This window comes from Magallana gigas, chromosome 8 (assembly GCF_963853765.1).
Source record: "Magallana gigas chromosome 8, xbMagGiga1.1, whole genome shotgun sequence".
Taxonomy (NCBI): Eukaryota; Metazoa; Mollusca; class Bivalvia; order Ostreida; family Ostreidae; genus Magallana; species Magallana gigas.
This window is the reverse complement of record NC_088860.1, coordinates 25,756,724-25,779,726: the sequence shown is the minus strand read 5'-3', so window position 1 is coordinate 25,779,726 and position 23,003 is coordinate 25,756,724. Positions and strand designations below refer to the sequence as shown.

General features: G+C 34.1%; 1 protein-coding gene across 1 annotated transcript in view; it reads right to left on the bottom strand.

Moving 5' to 3' along the window:
• Positions 1 to 851, bottom strand: part of LOC105331084 (uncharacterized) — a 109,598-nt gene extending 108,747 nt beyond the window's left edge. Inside the window, exon 1 of the mRNA XM_066069080.1 lies at positions 729 to 851. The gene's annotated coding sequence lies outside the window, so the exon portion shown is untranslated. The remainder of the gene's footprint in view (positions 1 to 728) is intronic.
• Between the last annotated feature and the right edge of the window lie 22,152 nt (positions 852 to 23,003).

The following is a 23,003-nucleotide window of genomic DNA, read 5'->3' as shown; positions in this document are numbered from 1 at the left end:
GCAGTGGGATATATGTTCATAAATTACTAGAGTTCAGTCTCAATGGAGGTCATATTCATAGACGTAGGTGTATAGTATACGATAGGAGTAAAAAGGTGTGAAAACATGGGATTTCCAAAAAAGAAAATTAGTAATTTTCCTTTCTTTTTCGTATAAAAGTTTTGTTCGAATGTAGATTTAAACACATTACTTTGCATAACTGTTAATGCGATGTAAATTATAAGACTAAGTATATACAAACGTAAATTTCACAGATTGTGAAACAAAAACGTAAAAGTGTCAACTGATACAGACGATTCACTCAAGTATTTAAGGCGATGTTTAATCGATTGAAGCTTTTTAAACATGTAACTGGATGCATAAATAAAATATCAATAATTCAGCATTACGAACTTTACTTTTTTCCAACAATTATGACAACTAATGAGCAATCAGTCAATAGCAAGATCCGCGTTGTAAGGGCGCTTTGTATTTGTATTGCGTTTACTAGTCGGTCTCATCTTTACACAGAATGCATCAATATGATGAATATCAATGCATATTAGCTAGCAATACTGCAGGCCTTTTTATATACGCTAAAGCTTGCAGTATTTTCGAAAACGATTTCCCAAATTGCTTCTACAACTCGGAGGGATTCTTTTATTAACTTTTCTGGGAGAGAAAAATTACTGTTTGTGTGATGCCCTTATTCATTAAGGATACATTTTTATCTTTAAATAAGTACTCACCAAGTAAGCCATAAAACATCCATGCACGAAAAAAATTTCACAGTTGCATTTTTAGATTTGCAGCATCAATTATCACTCACATCCGTGTACAAGTTAATATCCGCCATTACCTGGAAAAAAAAGGAGGGAAATTAACACTGGTAGATTTACAACCAAAAAAAAAAACCCCAAACAAACTCCGGTACAAATATTCAGTACCAGGTGTTTTAATGAGAAGTGCGCTGAATTATTGACATGGAGTTTAGAATGACGTTACTCCCGAACAGCTGAGTAACTTGAACTTTTGGGGTAACGTCTGCTCATATTTACACGCGACTGGGATTCTACGTTGCTTCTTCCTTATTTAACAGGATTTTCTCTCTTTAATAATATAAAAAAATAACACTACTATCAAATAAAAAGAAATCGATCAAAGATCACAAGCTTTCCTCTTATCAAACATTGTCATCGATTTCTGAGATTTCACATCACTGTTCGGAGGACGTACCTAGCGGTACCTCATACTAGAGCGAGAGTCTAGTTAGTAGAAAAATACCTCTTGGTGATCATTCAGAAAGAAAACTGATGCAGTGGCAAGACCCCGGGGGCGTGGGTGGGGGACGGAATGAAGCTCATATATATAATATACTACATGTACTAGTATTAACTTTCAATAAGCTGGGGGAGGGTCACTATTTTATTTCCTTTATAGGAGACTAATTGCAATAAAAAAACGCGTGGAGGAATGGAGGAGGGGTTTTTGATATGTGCCTGAGGAATTGTGAAGTGTTTATAAAAACTGTTTCTTTGTCTAGTCTTACTTCGTCTTACTGCTGTCATTCAGAAGCTGTTGTATAATGAACGATGGAGTTCTGTATAGCAGTATAAATAGGGTAGCATCACGTATAAACGTGGTAGCCAAACAAAGCAGAAATAAAGCATTACCGTATGTTTTGTAAAAAAAAAAAAAAAAAAAAGAGTCATTCTTTAGAACTCAATTTGAAGTACTATATTAAACCGTAATTTAGGTGATGTGTAGTTATGATAAAAGTAATAGTTGTAGTACTTGTAGTAGTAGTAGTAGTAGATCTAGAAGTAGTAGTAGTAGTAATTATAGTAGTAGTAGTAGTTATACAGTAGGAAACAGTTTTTGTGGTAGTAAAAGAATCATAATCTAACTGTAGTTCGTTTAAAGCAATCAGATGTTGATCGCGCTACCGGAAATCAATATTTTGTGTTACTGATGATTAAAAGCCATCGATCTTTATCCAGCATGCTAATTTAAATTTATGGAACTGACTTCATTTATTTGCTTTTGCAAATTCGACATCGTAATGAACAGAGAGTTTGTTCTGAAGTCGTTGCTATGAAGCTTGTATTTACAACATACATGTACTTTTTTATTTTCAACATTAACACTATGTAAAAAAACTAGTATAAATTGATTTAAAAAAAAAAAAGATTACTTAAAGACCACTTAAAGCGATAAGTCAATTTCATTTTGTTATTTGTAAAGTCATCATCATCATCATCATCGTCGTCGTCGTCGTCGTCGTCGTCGTTTTCATCATCATCATCATCATCATCATCATCATCATCATCATCATCATCATCATCATCATCATCATCATCATCAATACCATCACCACCACCATCATCATCATCATCATCATCATCTTTTACAAAATATTGTTTAGTTAATAAATTGGTTTATACGTTTTCACATCAGACTTCCTGTTAAAAGTTTACAAATAAGAAAGAAACTTTTTTGGTAGTGAGAAAACGGTCGTTTTGTAAATTGAAGGATATTGTGGGTGAAGGAATTGGGATACCATTGTTAATATTTTTTTTCATTCATTTTGTTTATAATTGGAAGAAATATCAACATGGTATTGTTTGCTTCAAAATTCAGCAATATCAAAAAAGACAACTAGTACCACTGGTTCTTCTATCACTACTACTACTAATAATAAGGACTTAAATAAATCGGTTGATGAGAAGAAAGAGACCCTTCCTTTAAGTCATCAAAAAGGTTAAATGAGTTTGGTTACTGGCTTTGATTAGGGAAAAGGTGTATTGGGTGGTGTTAAAGAAATCTATAGATATTACATTTATAAACATCCATGTCGATGGCATGTTTTTAACACAAGAATGGAAAACCCAATTTCAGAAGGAAATTGGGATTTTATTAGATTGATTAGGCAATTTGTGCGGTAAAATGAAACATTAGGTCCATATTTCGGGGATCCTCGTTTAATGGAAGCTGTGTTTTGAAAACGAAGTAACGTCACTGGTATTGTTTCATACCAGGAAATCGGGCACCCCAAAAATAGTGAGATGACTTCACTTTTAATTTCAATCTTGTATCTTGCTAGATCTTGCATATACATTTTGTACATGTATAACATATCGTAGAGGAGCAGCTTTACCAGTCCAATCTTTATTTCCCTTTGTATTTTCCTTTGCTAAAGAGAAACTGAGATAAAAAAAAATTGAGCTGGTCCGCGAAAATTAACCTAGTTGACGGACACCAAGTTTGATCTTATTCACTCAACATTAGCATGATAACGCCGGTGGCTGAAGTGACAAAGAAAATTGGGTCCCCGACTCAGCTTTCACTGTAACCCCTGAACGATTGATGGTCAAACAGTAGGGGAGGGGACTAAGTTATCGATCAGGTCTGTTTGTCGCGATCGACATTCGAACTCTTAACCCTCCGCACATGGTTTCTGCACTCAAACCGACTATAAGCTGTTGCAACAATCTTCTCAATTTCGACATAAATTGATGTAAATATTTTGTAAAGCAATCGGACTCTTCGACTACAGACGATGAATTTAAATCATTAGATTTACATTCAAATAATAGATGAAATCTTGCGTTAGAATGATGTAATATGCATTAAATGTACAATATATATTGCAAAACGATTTCACACGCTAGGACTAGAATAAGTGAGATCAATATCACCTTTGATACAGACAAGGACATTGTATACATATATATTAGCAGTAGATCAAGAAATCTAAATTACCGTATATCCGGGATTTGTTTCTCCCGTTACAAAATTTGTAAAAAAAAAAAAGAAAAAAAAAAAAAAAAAAAGGGTGAATGTGTAAATTTTTTTTCAATTTCCGGTTGTCATACTTTGCGATTTAAAAAAATTCTTATTACAAAAAAATTCCGGATATAATTTATGCGTGTTGAATTTTTTTCCAATGTAAAAGTGATCGCAACCCTCCCCCCCCCCCCCCCCCCCCCCGAAAATTAGATCATCGCCAAAATAACCGAATATACGGTACATAACTTGGGATTGTGATCTACAAATTGGTCACTTAAATGTGTCATAGTAAATACATAGGAACACAGCTGGTACTTGTAAGGGACATTGTATACTAGTATATTTACCAATGACGTGAATGACGTAGTGAAGGGGTGCAAACGGGGTTTGCATAAAATGAAATAAAATTAACGTAAAAATCATACAAAAAATGTCAACAATTTAATAATCAGTCGTCCAATTCCTTAAATAAAATTACTTAAATATAAGAAATAATGAGTCATTCTTTGAATATTTGAATATTATGAGTTGACCATTAAGGTCGTAGTGAGATATTAAATCTATTAGATCACGCCCTTAACATAATACCGGTGTAACACAAATATAGCAATATGGAGCAAGTATACAAATAACTGGCTCACTATATATACAGGTACAAGACGATTTAAAGTAAAATGCAGCGCACGACACAATACCTCAGACTTGATCACTGCTTTAAAAGGTATCCGAACAATGGACTTGTTAATAAGTATCTTACTGGACAAAATTACCGAAGCAATAAATATAAATGTATCAGACAGTCCAACTCGCGCCACTGACGCATATTGAGGTTTCGCAAATGAAATGGAGTTAGGCTCTAGACCATACGCCATACATTACGATTAACAATACAAAAACACAAAGCTAAACAAAGTTAGTAGATTCTGATGTATCGCAAAATCGAAACCGTCTTCATTTATTTTTCAATTAGCTTTTCATGAGCCTTTACTGAGATTTGTTGATACCACTGTTAGATACTCATGGGATCAGGGAGAGGAAATCGTTGCAGAACATTAAGCAATATGTAGGTTCCACAGTCTGGGTTCCGTTTTTTGTTTAATATTTTTTAAATGTTTCCTTTCCGGATTGAAGTTTATGTATATAGAGAACATCTACCGTGTGATTGCGTGGTTTCGAGGGGCTTGGCTATAATTATAGTTGCAGTATGTTTTAAATCCCCCGGAATAGAAGAATTTGGAGAACTAATATTTTAACTTCTTTGATATGAAATTCAGTCCGTTTTTTCGTATAATACATGTGAATTTTACAAGGCAAGCACTTTACCAAACAAGTTAATGAATAAATATAGCAAATTTAAAAGTGATTAAATAAAGGATATGGTTAATTTTATTGACAAATCATTCATCGTATTGCCCGAAACACGGCCGTGTATTGGTCACTTCAAATGCAATACGTACATCATATCTATTATTAGAGTCAAATTGTCGAAAGTGGGATAAAATTTCATGTGGTGAGTTATTTCTGGCGTAAAAATGGCTAATCTAGCGTTATAGGACATTGGAAGTTACAGGGTTTGATTTTTTGAATGATATTTATTGGTCTAGCTAACTATGACAGGCTTGATGGATACGATGAGATAGCAGATGGCGCATTAAGGAAAACTTAAAAGTTCCTTGTCATAAATGACACTGCATCCGTAGAACGAATCATAAAGAAGAGACTACTTCCGGAATGTGACGTCATTTAGGGAAAACCTCGAAGATCGAAAATATATGCGCCGATGTAAATAACATTATAAATTATATTATACGTGTAAATCTGCGATTATTTAAAGTAAGTTATAAATAAAATCGTTGATCTCAATTAATCATACGCCAGCATTGCAATCAAGGATTGAAAAATATGTCATTAGCCAAAAAGCGGTACTCTTTATCACAATTTGACAAAACAGAATTTCAAAAGTAAATAAGATTCCAACCAATATTTAATCAGAGCAATTTGACAGCTCATGGATTGCTTCATTCATCTTGTTAATCCCTTCATGCCTTTTTACAACTGTAGTTTAAAATCAATTCAAGAACACAGCAACTGCTGACAATTTATGACCTGTCTTATCTGCCTGGGTACATGTAACTGTAATTTTTTCAATATTTTCTCAATTTTTTATTCATATTCTTGGAAGAAGAAGAAGAAGAAGAACAGAAGAGAGATACATCAATTACGTTAAATAGAAATAACTAAGCTTGCGTTCAGCCTAAACAATAATAATGACAGTATCTAAGGAATTCGAACCCATGAAAACCTCTCCAACTGGGTTCAAATTTAGTTTGATATCTCGAGGCGCGATATCATCAACTTAATAGAATAAAATGCTTGTGGCCTTGACGCTTTTTAGAACGTCACGCAATTTTGCGTGGGATTTCTTCTTATTTGCAGACCAAATCAGGAAATCTTACTGGATGTTAAATGTTTATTTAGATGAGGATCTTCTTGCAATCGATTTTTTCCTCTTCTTCTCCTTTTTATATAAAAACTATTAAAACAAACTATTAATTCTTGGCTTTAGAGGACGTATGTCATTCAAATCTTTAAAAAAAACCATACAGTGGCTTACGGGAGGATTATGTCAAATGTACTTCCCAAGGTAAAATTTGCATCGCTCGATATCTAGCATAACGCAAAGTCCATTTGTAGGAAAATAACGTCTTTATAAATATATAAAATGTAATTATTGTACAGCAAAACATATATAGCAACTTTAGTTTGATCACAAACACCCCGTTCTGCAAAAAGACTGCTAAACCATGACTCCTGTTGTTGTAAGAGATTAAGAATTGCGCAGAATCTCAATGATCACTTCCTGTTGCATTGTACGTTCTTCTATTCTTCAGCCTAGCTTCTTTCTCCTTGAAAGTCGTTCTTGAGTTGATGAAGCACTTTGCGGAAAGGATACTAATAACAAAACATCGTGTCTTTATCTTGATTAATTAGTGGCTTGTAATCGCCTTTGCCTTATATGGGAGGCACGATTCGGCCGTATAAATGATATATTTATTTTTCTGTCTATTGTAAAGAAAGATCGACATATCGGGCCACATCAAGGTCGAAAATATTAAACTATTTTTCTTTAAAAAAAAATAACGATATGTCAACAATATTGACAGAATTTCATTACAAACTGATTTAAATATTGCTCTGTATCGATTTTAATGAGATAGTTATGAGATAATTTTGGCAAAACATCAATAAATTATAATAACTTTTTTTGGAAGGGGGGGGGGTTATTATACAAAAAATAAAAATTAAATACGGGTAATAAATCAACTAATTTTTCTAGGAAATAGAGAAATGGATTCACGTATTCCATATGCATGTCGAAGTTTTCTCCATTTAAACCAGAGAAGGGGACATGCAGAGAGCGCCATCAGATTTGGAAGGAAAAAATCTAATTCCGAGATTAATAGTAATTGCACTGGTTGGGAATACGTCGAGAGTATCAACATCAAATTGATTTCCGACCGGGTTTCATCGACGAAATGCTGGAGTTGTTTTGTCCCCGTGATAAGGAATCTATCGGAATTCCGGATGACATAACAATACTATTATTTGGATTTTTGTCTCGTAAAATGACACATTTTGGATTTACACCATCCACTGAATACAACTGACATTTTGAATATTGTGGTAAGGATGAAAACACGTAAAAAACATCTTCGTTCCTCGGTGAACATAAACTTTATGCTCCGTATCTGTACATTTAAAATAAATGTCCGCAAACTGTCAACCTACTGAGTTCTATATACAATGCAAAGATAGATTGTTGAAATAAGATTTGAAAAGAATGAATTTTATGAGAGAAAAAAAGATTATTAACAATAAATCATATTTTGACCGTAAGAGAAATGTCAAGGTCAAACTTGTATATAGATATAAAGATAAAAATTGAAGGTTTGTCATGACGATTGTCATTTCAGACTGCTTATACAGCCAAAAACTGGGAGCTTTTCTAGAAAATTCAGGTTTATACAAAACGCGTTGACCGTAAAGCTAAAGAGGATTCTTTAAAGAGGACTTTGAGCCCTCGACATGAATATTCAATACTATATATAGAGGAGTGGGTGGCCGGGACCATTTGTAGACTATATGAATCTCCCCAAGAAGGAGAATTATGTATGAAGCGATAGGAAAACATTAAGGTTCTCAAGTTGAAATACGTATACGTTCTCTGTAATAAATAATAGTTTATATCTAAACAAAACATTTTCAGAAAAACAAAAAAACAAAAATAAAGTAGATCTGATGGGACATTTGCTGACAAGTCAGCTTCCTTTAAAGTCGTATACTTTGGACCTTAGACTTTCAGTAGGATGTAACTATCTATTTCTTGCATCAAAACAAGTTGGAAATGACGCTGGTTTCAAGTGAAATTTACACAGATTGCGTAGTCTTAAGCTCAAAAGCCGGACATATCTTGTTGATTTCAAAGAGCCGTGGCTGAGTGGTTTAGCAATGAAATAGACAGGCCTACGTCATATTGCTTTTTGACACCAACTAAACCCAAAGTCCAAGCTCTTGTTAAAATGGTTCTAGATGTCATCAAAGGAAGAAAAGGACCAGTTACGGGGGTTCAGCTGCATGGCATACATGTTGCCGGGGAGCTATAATAATCCGCTGAAGGTGTCTAGACTAGAAGCTTTTAAAGCAGACGACTTTTACAGTGATCTATCCAGAGTGTAAATTATTTTTAGAGATTATAAAACTCCGGATTGATTACAGATTTCACGAACACTGCTTACATTGTTTATCAGTATGGTAGAGAGATGAAGTGACAAATGAATGCAATTTGGAAGCAGACCCATGAAACTGGATTTTAATAGGAATACAATATGGATCAAATTGAATGAACAATACGAAACAGTTGTGTTGTGTGTTGTATTGAATACAACTATGAATACTGTACATGTTTATAAGATTACATTCGCCCACATTAATCGCCAGTTCTTAAATTCAAATTGTACATAAAGCGAAATAACACGAGGCAAGAAAAAAAACCCCAAATGTATTCAGCATTGTCTTTTCTTCTTATGACATTTATGTGTATGTTTTTATGTGGTCGACCATTGCCCATAAAAGGTTATAAGGTTATAATTGCATTATTCATAACTAGTGTACCTTTAAAACGAAAGTTTCTTAGCTTGATTTTTAAAAAGAAAAGGTCCTCAAAACATACTCAGTCTGTCTAAATGTATAACGGATGGTTAATTAACCTTACAACAATAAAGGTAAAATCTTCCTCCGATATAACTCCAACTAATATGAAATGTGAAAAAGTTCCATTGCAACATTATGGCAATGAGCAATTTACGTCAACCCCTTAAGAGAGTGAGTGTCAAAATTTGCCGAGATTGTGTGTATTTTAGATGAATTATCTATAATAAATGTGGAATGTTGCGCTACCTTATGGTTGAATACAAAATCCGTCGAAAGATGATCCGGCCACGGGGCCATAAAACTTAGACGAGCATACTTTTGATTTAAGTCTCACTTTTACAAAAGGAACATAGAGAGTATAAGTGAGCCTGGGAACCAAAGTGAGTTCGTCTCAGTTTTATGGCATTGGGGCCTGATGATGTTTGCCTAACGAAAATAAGCAAAACAAAGTAAGTATAAACTGATCTAATTTGTGATTGTTTCAAATAATTAGATGGCTTTTACCTCTAAAAAAAAACCTAATGGCAAATCTGTTGGTTTATTCTGGTTGATTTTTATTTTTACTCAAATCGATAGTTCATCGAACGCTGGCAATATTCAAGGTTTCTGCCTACGTTAATTTGTTAAAGAAGGTAATCGGTTTGCATTATAGACCGATAGTGCTGAGGGGTCATTAGAAACGAATCAAATCAGAATCACCAGGGAGCAACCAACTTCTCTACGTCACAAAAGGTGAATAAAAATGTTCAAGTCCCAAGATACAATTAAGTTTTTTAGCTGTCGTGTTTTTAGTCACTGATTTAAATTGCAGTCATTGACAAAACACATCGTTCTATCTTATTTTTTTTTTAAATTTATTTTCTGAATCTTATCCAAAAATGACACAGTATGATTGTCCAATTATTTATTTTAACATCAAAGACATGATTTTACCGCCTATTTTTTTTTTTACGTTTCTTGAAGTTTTGGAGCCATTGTTATGTAGATGATTATAGTATTTCATTACGGCCAGGACCTAATTTGTCACTGACGAGTTTCTCTATTCTAGGCAGAATCCTTACAAATCGCTCGTGACGTTCATCTCGTCCTAGAAGAGACCACTACAGCATCTCTTTGAACACTGACGGTCGCTTTGAGTACTTTTGAATTAACATTTGTCTTCTGAAAATAAGAATCTTAATAGGGTGATGCAGATCCATGCAGAGCCTGTTGATAACCGAGAAGAGGAGAGGGGGGGGGGCTAAGGTATTGAATGGATTGTCAGTTTTTACATCTGCATCTACATATTAGGAGTAAAGAAATCCATCAATCCTAATGACTATGTGCTGGCGCTGCGTGAGCGGACTCCCCCCCCCCCCGAAAAAAATATAAATATCCAAACTTCCGGTCCACTCACACATGCGCAAAAAACAGGTTCATTGTATCGTATTACATTTACTTTTATGAGTTATGAATAAATTTTTTTAATATATTGAGGATTAAAATTCGAGGATTAGGGGTACTTTTAGTTGAGGCGATTATAAAAAATTTCACAGTAAATAACAAAATATTCATTGCCACCATATGTATTCAGTTATTTGGAAGTAATAATCATTCTTTAAAAAGAAATCACATCAAATTCACATCGAACATCATACATCGCTCCATAAACACACTAAGTCTTATAGTTGAAATTCACTATATTTATATATTTACATTCTACTGTGTTTTTCCATTAAATTCGGTGATCTTTAAGGATGACGTTTACTCAGAATGAAAAAAAATTCCACCGATGATAATGAAAAACCATCTATTGTGTGTTATAGACCTTACATGGTAGTGTTATTCTTCACTTTCAAAAAAGTAGGTCAATAACCTACTTTTTGGGTTAATGGCCATTGAATATTTTTTGAAAATTTAAGAAAAATCCATAAAAATTTTACACTACGATTGAGGTTTTCTTAATTGTGAAAATAATACAAATTGCTTAACGCGCGTTAGTCAATTTGTATGCACACACCGCTGCAGTTATGAGAGTGTATACTTCAAAAAATCATGATTCAATGCTATAATGTACATGCAGTTGCAGCATGAATTGCATGTCTTAGGTAAATTCGTGTGCAGCACTTACGAATCAATGTTTAGTGTTTATCTATACTACTATATTAAAATAATAGACTCGAATTTTTTAGCTTTATTACCAATTATTCGGAAGAGTACTGTCTTTTGTTTTATATATTCTAAACATCATTGGTACTTGAAGATTTCCTTTTTGTTTTTATTTTTTCTCAATCAAGCTTCGCTAATTAATAATCAACGAAAATTCCTCAAAAAATTCCGGAAATCATCTGAATTTTTTGGATTTTACAATTTTGCGCATGCGCATTATATTCACGGTAAATCACGGGAGGCTCTTTATTTTATGTTTCCACAAAATCACATTTGCATGGATAAACTCAGAGACGATAAAACAAATGCGTATAAATTTTCATTAGAATTTTTTTTTCTGTTCATCAAAGAAAATACGGGTGACAACTCTAACACAGTGCATTTACTATAAAAAAAATCCCGGGAGTTTTGATTGTCAACATGGTGTGTAAAAACGTTGTTGAAGAAATGTTGAATTCTGCAATTATAAAATTAAACTTTTCGAAGAAAGGTATTTACAGCTTCAACATGGTTTGTTATGAACAATTTGACTGTTATTTTCAATGCAACTTTATTAATTTTCTCCAAAATCGTTTTGGAGCGATTATGCGATTTTCTGCTACATTACGGGTATATGGGAGGCAGACACAGATTATATTATTCCAACTCAGCAGAATGTAGTGAAATTAATAGCATTATTGTAGGCTTAAAGCTTGGTAATGCAAATGTCAACAATATACGGTGTGTCGATGTATCTATTTCGTAAATGTCCGATATCATATGCTATGTCAACCCGTGCACGCACGGGTCAAAATCTAGTATAAAATAAAGCTTTAATTGCGTATAGTATATACATGATAAAGGTCATAATCAAATAAATGTAGTGATTTAAAATTTGTGTAGGAATTTAAAAAAGAATAAAAGATACCGCGATAAAAAAAGGGAAAGCTTACTTTTAAGTTTTAATTCAATATAATTAAGAATTCTAAATTGGATTACAGCTGTAGAACTTTAGTCATCTGGAGCTATAATGCAGTGAAACATTCTAATACACGTTATATATAACATGCTATTAAAGTCAATAGCATATTAGTTAATGGCTGGAAGTCTCTAATGCTACATTTCATGTAAATGGTCAGATTGACAATTTTAGAAGTGCTTAGAAGAGAGTTATCTCTTTAAGACACCAGAACGAGTACTATGATAGCTTTAAATTAATTGATTGTACATCATTACAAGAGGCACATGGGCCACATCGCTCACATGAACATCAGTCGTTTGTATAATTTTATTTCAGTTTTTAAATATTTTACCAACATATTTCTGTGTTAAACTTTGAACCCCACTTGGGGCCCCAGTATTAGTCTGAAGGGTGGGGGTGGCACAATTTGAACAATTTAGAATCTACACTATCTTAGGATGTTTTAGCATAATGATTATATTTCTTGAGAAGATTTTTAAACATTTTCCCTTATATGAGTCTATCTTAAACTTTGAACCCATCTTGGGGTCCCCGTGCTAGTTCGGGGGTTACGATTTTAACTATTTAGAATCTTCACTGTTTATACAAGCTTTGATGTAAATATTTGCATTTCTGGCGCAATGGTCTTTAAGACACACACCCTATTTTCACTGTTTTGTAATTACAATGTATCTCCCTTTAAAACAGGGGTTTGCCCTTAATTTTAACAATTTAAAATTCCCTTTCTATAAGGATGCTATGTACCAAGTTGGTTAAATTTTCTTGGTGGTTCTAGAAAAGAAGTAAAAAATGCGAAAAGATTTTTTTTCAATGTTTAAATACACCTTCATGAACTATTTCATCAATTTGATAAATTTACAATGCGTAGTTCTTTTCCTGATCCAATAAATGACATTTCTTACAATGAAATCCTTTGACACAACATTTGTAACATCGCGGCCATTACCGTATTACCATGTTCTGTAAAGTGTTCGAAATGAAAACCATATGAAGTACATTAAGAAACAAGAGATGGGAACCAAAGTTCTTAATGTGAATAATATGTTATTGACTCGGCTAGAATAACATAATCAGTCCACAAAATAATCTAATATAAGCTGTAGATTTTATCCTCTAAAGGAAACTGAAAGATTTTTTACAGTTTTTTTTCACTAGCATTGTGTAGAGTTTCAACCACAACTGCGTCTAGTAGCTTTTTTTTGGCAATGCATTGCTTTAAAGTACACTGTATATGTGTCTGTATGTAGTTGCCAACACTGCTAGGATGAATAAAGCCTTATTAATTGGTTTAAATGTTTGTCTTATTCCTAATTTTCCTCTCAGTAAGACCAAATAAATGCTCATATGAATACTTAATTTTTGTAATTTGATTCATAAGTAATAAAATGTTAAGTGTTAAAAAGTATAAGTATTAAAAGAAATCCTTAAATATATTGTATATTCTTGGATCCAAGGAGCTTCAAAATTCAAAATTTACAATTTGACATGCGCAAACACACATGATGCAAAGGAGACCGAATCAAATAGCACCCGCCTTATCGAACACAAGCGATCGTTTAATGTGAATCTGTCAATGAAATATCTAACCAGTGGGAGATTCGACAAAGAACGTGTATGGAGTACTCTTATTTCCTCTGAGTCTTCTGATGTTAATGTCATCATTGTGTGACTAAAATATCTGTTCTGACACAGATTCTTATTGGATCGATGCTTATTAGAGGGGTTTATTGCTCTCGTTCATTGAAGGGAATGAAAGAGAGTAACCCACTTGTATGACTCTCTCTCTCTCTCTCTCTCTCTCTCTCTCTCTCTCTCTCTCTCTCTCTCTCTCTCTCTCTCTCATACACATGACCAAGGACAATAAAAGCGGATGAAAACAATTTTGTTCAACCGCTGCATGCCTGATCTAATGTTCCGCACGAATATTGATGGATATTTTTCATAAATCAAATAAAGGCATTTTACTATTAATTGATACCTTATTACTCTTCCTGATGCCAGGTCTTATTCTCAATAACCAATGCTCTCGACTTTGAAAATAGTCAATTGATGATGACTTACAGCGAAGCATCAAATACAAAGATTACAACCTAAGTTAAAGCTCGTGTAATACATCAACATATATTTACATTTTCCAGTGTCTTTGCCTGTGATAACACTACATATCGATTTTGTACTATATAACCCATAATACAAATGACGCCAAATTGAGGCGCCAGCGGGGTTTGCTTATTCATATTTAAATATTTATTAAACTGTACGATGGCTAAAAATTATATAAATATAAGTAATAAGGAATCATTCTTTGAGTATTATGAGGTGATGATTTCGGTCGGGGCGTGATCAAATCTATCATAAAGCCCTTCGGGCTTTATTGGATTTGATCACGCCCCGACCAAAATTATCACCTCATAATACTCAAAGAATGATTCCTTATTCCTTATTTATTTAGACCAATAACCAACTAGCATTGGTATTTTTCTCTTCTTTTGATTCGACTGTCATGCATGCAGATACACCTTTGTGTGATTTATTTAAAAAAGATAACGTTCGCTGATCATCAGTTGGCAGGAATTAGCGTGTATCATTTCAATTAGCATTCATCAATGCTAATTTGTCATTTCGGGGTACTCGTAATCTTTAGCATTAGCACGGTCGCGTCTTGTTCAGACCTGAAGACAAAAGACGTAAAGTTTGTAGGTATCCGTCATCTCGCACGCAAAAAATTCCTCATTTCCTGCCGATGAAGTCTAACGAACGAGGACAACTGGCGGTAGCTAGTGATTTCAACTCCTACTTATTCCCTGATGCTCACCATCAGTTCATCTCATCTTAATTATTTATCGATATTGTTAAACTAATCCGCGGGGTCCCTTTAAGTGTTGCCAAGCGTGGCACATAGGTCTCATAGGTCATCCCAATGTTCATGACCCCTCATCGTAATCTATTGAGTTCTTACAGAATTAGGACTGGTGCCGTGAAAAGTGTAATTAAAGCCAGCGTTTTGTATGCGAGACGTAACGAGACCGGAGATCACATGATTGAACGGAGCCTCTTTCTGAACCGCACCTCCGTGACCTACTTTTAAAAATTATTGTGTCTTGGCAGTTTCGGGAAAGAAAAAAATAGGTCTCTGATTGCTCTGATCATAAATTACTAGCTCATTCATTTTTGAAATGGTGTCAAGAATGAAAATAAAATATACATTCATCGTTACCGACATTTTATTTATCATTTCACTCACTTCAGTTGGAATACTAGATTGTCACATACGATTGAATGAAGATTTTAATTTTCCCTTTTCAGAGAGTCAAGAAATTTTCTCATTTCATGCCACAGGCACGAAGCATCGTTTTTGAAAGTGGGGGCCAAACTCATTCATTCACTCTTTATTTCCTTATTTTCAATTCAATTTTTACATGGCCCCATAAAAAGTGGGGGTGCCAACTCCTTCTTAATTTAATTTTTTGTATGTAAATTTAAGAAAAAACCCTTGCTGCGCATAAAACGTGGGGGGGGGGGGGGGGGGGGCGCCGGGCCCCCTGCCCCCCCCCTCCCGATGCTACGTGTCTGTGTCCAAAATCAGTTTTCCACTGCAGTTTTGTAAAATGGTAATTTATTACTAACATGTAAACTCTGTGATTTTGGACACATTTTGTTGGTGACCTAGCTTTTAAGACTTAGTTATATAATCTATAATCCGTCTGACAAAAAAGCTACTGATAAAAAATATAATAGAATTACTGTACTGTATATCTTAGCTCTTGAGCAGGAATTTTGTTGTTACTAAAATTGTCTACGACAATAAAAATTTCATATAGACTATAAGCTTTTAGGGTTTTTTTTTTTTATGGAAAATTGACCAAGTACACTTTAATCTCCTTAGACTTATTCTTTGTTTGAAAAAAATAAATCAAATTTGATTTGGAAATCAACTACAGATGTCCACCCGAATAATACCACACTGAACATCCAAAGCGTCGCTGATTGGATGTCCTTCAAACAGCGCCATTTATAATTGTGGTCTTCGTAGATGGCGATAATTCTAGATCTCTTGGTACAAAATATCGATGGGGATATTTTAATCTAATTACACGGTGAGTACTTTTGTGTGTGCATGGCTTATTGGTGACCAGTCCTCTCTAGATCTCCGATCGGTCAACGATTGACTGTGTGTGTTCAGGACTTTGCCACTGATGTGATTAACAAGTCATCATTACCAATACCAATACTCTTGCAGCTTATACTGCTGACAACTGTGCTAGGGGGAATAGATTAAAAAATGACGAAGAATGCCATATTTTCTTTTCAATGTATTGATATAATTTCAGATTATAATTCATTATTTACACCTTCGTTAATTACTTTTTTAACATCTCATGTGGGATAAACATGTACATGACGTTGCTATATATATTTTATTACCGCTTGCTTTTAACTTTGTTTAGCCAAAACCCACTATATCTATAAGAGTAATAATCACCAGAGGAGTGGACAACTAATGTATGTACTTCTTATCTACTATTTCTTGTACTTTACAAATATTCAAACGTTTTTGTAACATATTGCTGCGATTGAAAGCGGAAAAAAAATCATATCAGGCTAGACCGATTTATTGGTATACTTTTTCTTAGATTTAGATGAAAAAAAAGAAATATCAAAGAACACTTAGGAAAACGATACGGTTATACAGGGAAATCCTGATGCTAAGGCGAACCGGGTTATGGCGCAATGTCTGATTAACCCGATTACCAGTCGCAGATTGGATGTGTTAATTACATGCAGTTGACCAAGATATTTAGAGACTCTGTGGAATTAATTAGGTCGATGTGGGGATTCTTGGGGAACTTTATATGCTGAGCTGCGGAAACAATAGACTTAAAGTACCACTGGCATAATTCATGCGATCACCCAAATGATATTCGTAAAATATTTCCTATGAACAGAGAGAAAAATAAAATAAAAATAGGACTTTGAAAGATACAAAAGAGAAATGACTGAGTGTTGTTGGCAAAGTGACTCGTATATTTACATCTCATGGTGGTCACTATATATTTTACGGAGAGAGAGAGAGAGAGAGAGAGAGAGAGAGAGAGAGAGAGAGAGAGAGAGAGAGAGAGAGAGAGAGAGAGAGAGAGAGATTTTCAAGGTAACGATCTCATCGCAATATCTTCCTCACATTTACAGTAACTCATCTTATTATTGCCGATGGCTCCGACCACCCCTTGAACTTACGATTTGTGAGTATACATCATGGAGAAAAATTCATTCTCTCGGTGTCTTGAAGTAAATCCTCAAAGTAAACAGATTCCACACCAGATATACTCGCATACATATGGTCCTCTTTGTTTAAATTTCAAAATTCTTCAGTCTTGGCATATGACGTATGCTTAATTATTAATAAATTGTGATATATTACACATGTTCCGAACGATGAATTTTAATCAGTTGATTCGGTTTTTACAAATAAACCATTACCCTCACCTGCGCGACCCAACCCTACCCCCCCCCAAAAAAAAAAACCCACACACACAAAAAAAAGAAGTAAAAAATTACTTACCAGGTATAATGTGGACAGAATTTAAATCCTTTTTGAAAGTCTTTGAAAAAAATGGGAGAAAAACGATCAGGTTAATTTGCACTTCATCTGTATCGTTTCACGCCATTGGAATACATTTTCCTCTCCTTTATCACAACAATGTGCAATATGCACGATATCCGATAAGAAAAATATCGTAAAAAATCACATCACAATGAAAAAAAACCACTATAGGGTCCTCTGTTAAGAAATAGCATTCATCGATATTTGGGAGCACCGAGAAAGGGGGAAAAAATCTCCCTCTACGTACAGAAGCTGATCTTCTTCAACCCTACAACAGAGTAAACGCGATAAATTATTCATATCAATAATGGCTCATTTACAAAAATGTTGCATTTTGTATTGATATTGGCGTGAACGGATAATGACGGCAGAACAAAGCAGCGTCCAAAGTAAATTCAAAACTTCGTCTCCTAGAAAAAAATAAAATTTCGAAGACAAAATTTACCAAAAGTGTTTTTTTTAAACACAGTTTTTCGGGTGTTGTGTGTAAACCTTTAAAATTAACCTGTATCCGCAACATTCAAAGACGCGCGTGATTCCCACGGCTGACAAACGATTACAAGAACCTCTCGGTAAAGGGATACTCCATAAGATCAGGCTACTATCATTGGACAGATCGAAAGGCGAGACTGAAGTTTATCTCTCTCTCCCCACTCTGTCTTTTTCTTTCAGCTGAGGTTGAGACAACAGTGGCTTAGCGCTCCCCTGGGGGTGATCTTCATTGCTCAGTGGGCGAACAAGAATCCGTAACGCGTTGCTAAGGTCATGGAGGATATATCGACTTTAGGCAGTGGTAATGACTATATATGAAAATTATCAACAGCTTTTTCTCAGAAGACCTGTTCAATTCATTATTGATAGGTGCGGCAATAAAAAAAACCTGTTAATATTGCAGCAAACGATTCATTATATATGTCATCATGTTAAGAGGTGGCCTGTAATTATGAAAGAACTAAGTAATAAATATAGTTTTTTGCTTTCCAAAAAAAATAAGAGACTAGGACTATAATAATAACTATAATTAATATACATGATAGCTTATATATAAATGTTTATCAAAAGTTCACTAGTATTATTGCTGATTGAGAAATGTTTTAGTTGTGTCTTTTCAAAGCTAAGCTTTATTAATTAAATCAGTTGTCGGAAAATCAAATCCACGTGATTTTCCCATGGTGCCCACCTGAAATTGAGTTACGTTTCATTAACCCCCCCCCCCCCCCCACGTCATTTTAAGTCCACAACTGTCGTAAATTGTGGGTTTTTCATTTATTTGTCCCTCGTTACATGTGCTGAAAATGTTAAAAAGTGAAACATTTCAAGGGAATTTAAAAACAGGTACTGCACTGGTATATGTATGTGTCAATTAAGTTTCTCTCGATTTAAAATTTAAAAAATTGGAGGAGGGGGATAGGCAAGGAAAAAAATCAATGCCAAAAAAAAATTTAATAGATTTTTAATGATAAGTCGAAGTATGAATAGTGAATAATTGACAACTGATATTATCAAGAGCAAAATAATGAATGTGTGGTTTATATGACGCATTCCACTGCAAAATTATTGCATCAATTATTAATTGAAACGTGTTGTAGAAGTTCATTGCACTTTGATCTTGGTTAAATACCTGTGTAACTGTTCTGAAGCGAATAATTATATAAGAACTCTTTCAATTAGCAAAAATCCGTACCAAAAATAAAAAAAAAATCTTGAGTTATGACGTGCATGGTGGACATGATACCTTATTAAGCGGTCGATATTCTCTCTAGCGACTTTGTCTGATTAAGAGCTCGAACTCCCCAAAAGACTTAAGGTACATCGTAACTTTTGCGTTGGTAATGTGTTTGAAACGATGATATGTATGAAATATCTCAGATTATATATATATTTAAAAAAAAGAAGAAGCCATATTTGCAATACCATTTTAATTAGTTTTATATGATAAGAGCGATGGCAAGGACGAAAACTAGTATAGATTATCGTGGTCGTTTCTCGCGGATTAACGATACTGTGAGTGTAAAAAAGGTCGACCCCTTCTTCAGGCAATTTTATAACAGATATTGGGAGAAGGCGAGAAAAAAAACGATTGATAGAAACTCTGATAAAGCGATTTCTAAAGATAAACTAAGCTTCAACCATCGACCTAACCGCACTTAGTAACAAAATCGAAAAGAAAAAAAGGTCAAAGTTTTTTTTTTAAAGATTTAAATCATCAGCAGAGTACTTCTTTACATTAATATTGGAAGGAAAGAAAATACATTGGTTTTTTGACGGCGAAATTTCTGGGCATACAATGTACATTGGGCATACATTGGGCAAAACATCTATAGAACCAGCGAGGGTCGTTGAAATTACTTCTAAACTAACTTAAAACCTGTGGATTGAGGAAAGTTTTCCCCTATTCTATCGACTCAGAAACACGACAAATGCATTTGTAGACTTGGAAATCGTCCATTCAAAATCCGCGTGTACTGCCCCGGCATATCAATTTATGGATCTTACTGGGCTCGTCCGATTTGACCGGTTCAGATGTTAATTTGTATAGAAGATTTAGCGATATTGACTTTAATTTCATTGGTCAATATGTGTTATAAATTGATATTGTCCTCTGGTGTTTACTCAAAATCTCATTTCCTATGGGAAACAATGAAGCATATGCTATATATCAGGTTTGGTCAGAAAGAAGAGTAGAAAATTATAAGTTCATTTTGAGAAGCTATCGATCAAGAGTGTGATTAGCTTGACCAAGTCTGCAAATACTGTTCTTTACCTAACCCGAGATATGTATCAATATCTGGTACCAATGGCATCATGTTTATTAACGACGTTAATTGCAGTTACATTTTGTATCTTTCTCTTCGTTCAGCCTTACAAGAATTATCTATGCAAAACAGAAAAGCTAACCATTTCTCTGACTTGTTTCCACATGTAAAATAACAAACCGTTCATTAGCCAAGGTTTAATTAAAAAGCCAAATATGGACTTAGTTTTTAAATAAATTTATATTGTTGACTCACACATTCTAGTATTTTACTGTTTTGTTTGAGCCTTGTTCATTCATGATTAAGTGGACTTGATGATTGTGATCATTTTCGACTATTCGACTATATTAATCTCCTTAACAAAAAGAGCTCCATGCAAAGATATTGGAAAGCATTCAAATTCTAGAGCTAACATATTTTGAATTTTTTCTTTACTCATTACTCCATGAAAGTATATGGTTTAGAATATCATTTAAAATGTTAAGGCATATCTGATGGATACTATCATGCGCGGATCCAGAAAATGTTTCGGGGGGGGGGGGGGGGCTCAACGGTTATTTGAGTTTGCCCGGGAGGGGGGGGGGTGTCCGTAGCATATTTCTGGTAATTTTAAAGTATAATTTAAAAAAATTTGAATTTTGCAGAAGGGGCGGTCTGGACCCCCTGACCCCCTCCCTCCTAGATCTGTGCATGACATATCTATATGTACACACAAGTTTCTACTGAGAGAGAAAACGACACCAGACTAAGGCTAGTTAATTTGATAGAAAATTGGGCCATGGTTATGTGTCCGAGCTGCAATCAAGAAAGAAGAATAGCAAGGCGGATATCTTTGGTTTGAAGCTAATTTGAGGTCCTTGTGGAGTTCAATGGAACTTCAAAGAACAATTAAACAGATCTAGATAAATGAATCAATAGCATGGGATCTAACAGAGACCAAAGGAATTATATTGTGATATGCAAGGGACAAATTCATCACTGCCTGCTCATTTTTTCTTATTCAAAGTAACTAAAAACTTCTTTTTTTCCTCTTTTTTTTTTTTTTTTTTTTTAGAAAAATGCATTAAGTTTTTATCATTGTTGCAAATTTTTATTTTATATATATACAATAACAATATAATATAATATAATATCACATTGCAGGACATTTAGTGATTTGATTGGTTTATCAACGGTTTTGGGAGAAATGAAAAGAGTCAATTTGATTCCGTCAAGTAGATGAAGTATGGCAACGTTTAGTAAACACTTGCACTGCAATGCTTTTAAGTCCAAATCGCAAAGAGATGAATTGGTTTAATTTCTTCTAGATCCAGTTACTAGAATACCCAAGTGACAATAGTACTGCAAATTAAAGGTTATTATGGCCATTGGCGCAGGAAACTTTCAGTGAATCATCTTTTCTGGTTTTGATTTGAAAGATTTTTTCTGACGTGTGCTCTGAGTCGAGTGCTCAAGTTATAATATTTCATTATCATACTACACATATTTTTGCAATTATTAAAAAGCTCCTGATGCACTCTGTCTGTCCGTCTCTCTCTCTCTCTCTCTCTCTCTCTCTCTCTCTCTCTCTCTCTCTCTCTCTCTCTCTCTCTCTCTCTCCGAGAAATATCCCCGTTTTAATATCATTTCCAGATCCAGAAAAGGCCATTAAATATGACTCCATATTATAAATTCACTTGATTAAAAAATTACATTATGACGTACACTCAAAGTTTGTTTTACCGGATAAAAAAACTAGGTTCTTAATTCCTGTTAAACTGCATTTTTTTGAAGGTTGGAACAGTTTTCCACAAAACTACAAACCATTAATATTCGTTGGACGGAGAAAATATATAAATCATTCCTATTCAAATAAGACCATCGTTCAAACCCACCAACTTATTATCCCTTGAACGATCAATACGATAAAAAATGACATATAAAATATAATCCCTTGGCTATTGTTGATTAGCTTTCAGCGGAATTGTTTAAAAACACGCTTAATTTTTTTTATAGATTTATTTTAATATTAGACCCAGTTAATCAATGTCTTTATTATTGTGTCCCTTTGTTATTTTCTAAATTTTTTATGCTAAATTACTTCTTTTTTTTGGAAAACTTTTTTCCACAATTTTTGATTATTAAATGATTACACGTCATCCTGAATCGTTCAATCTTTAATGCTCTTAATTTTCAGGTGAAGGTCAGTAGAATTATTTTAAAACAAGAGACCCATGGGCCACATCGCTCACCCGAGGAACAATAAGTATAATAAAATCAGCTTTATTGAGTCATAATACAAACTAATGGGACAATGTAGTATAATACATGTAGATCCTGTGTATTAAATTAAAATCTATTTTTCCCCAGAATAATATGTTTATTGTCATAAGTCACTTTTCTTACAGGATGTTTTATAGAAATATCACATGTTGAGCATTGAAGTAGGATATAAACCTACATCAAACTCTGAACCCCTTGTGAGGCCAAAGAATAGCCAGGAACCAAAGTCTAAACAATTTTAAAAAATCATTTGGCTGATTAGTTTCTGAGAAGAAGATTTTTAAAGATTTACTCT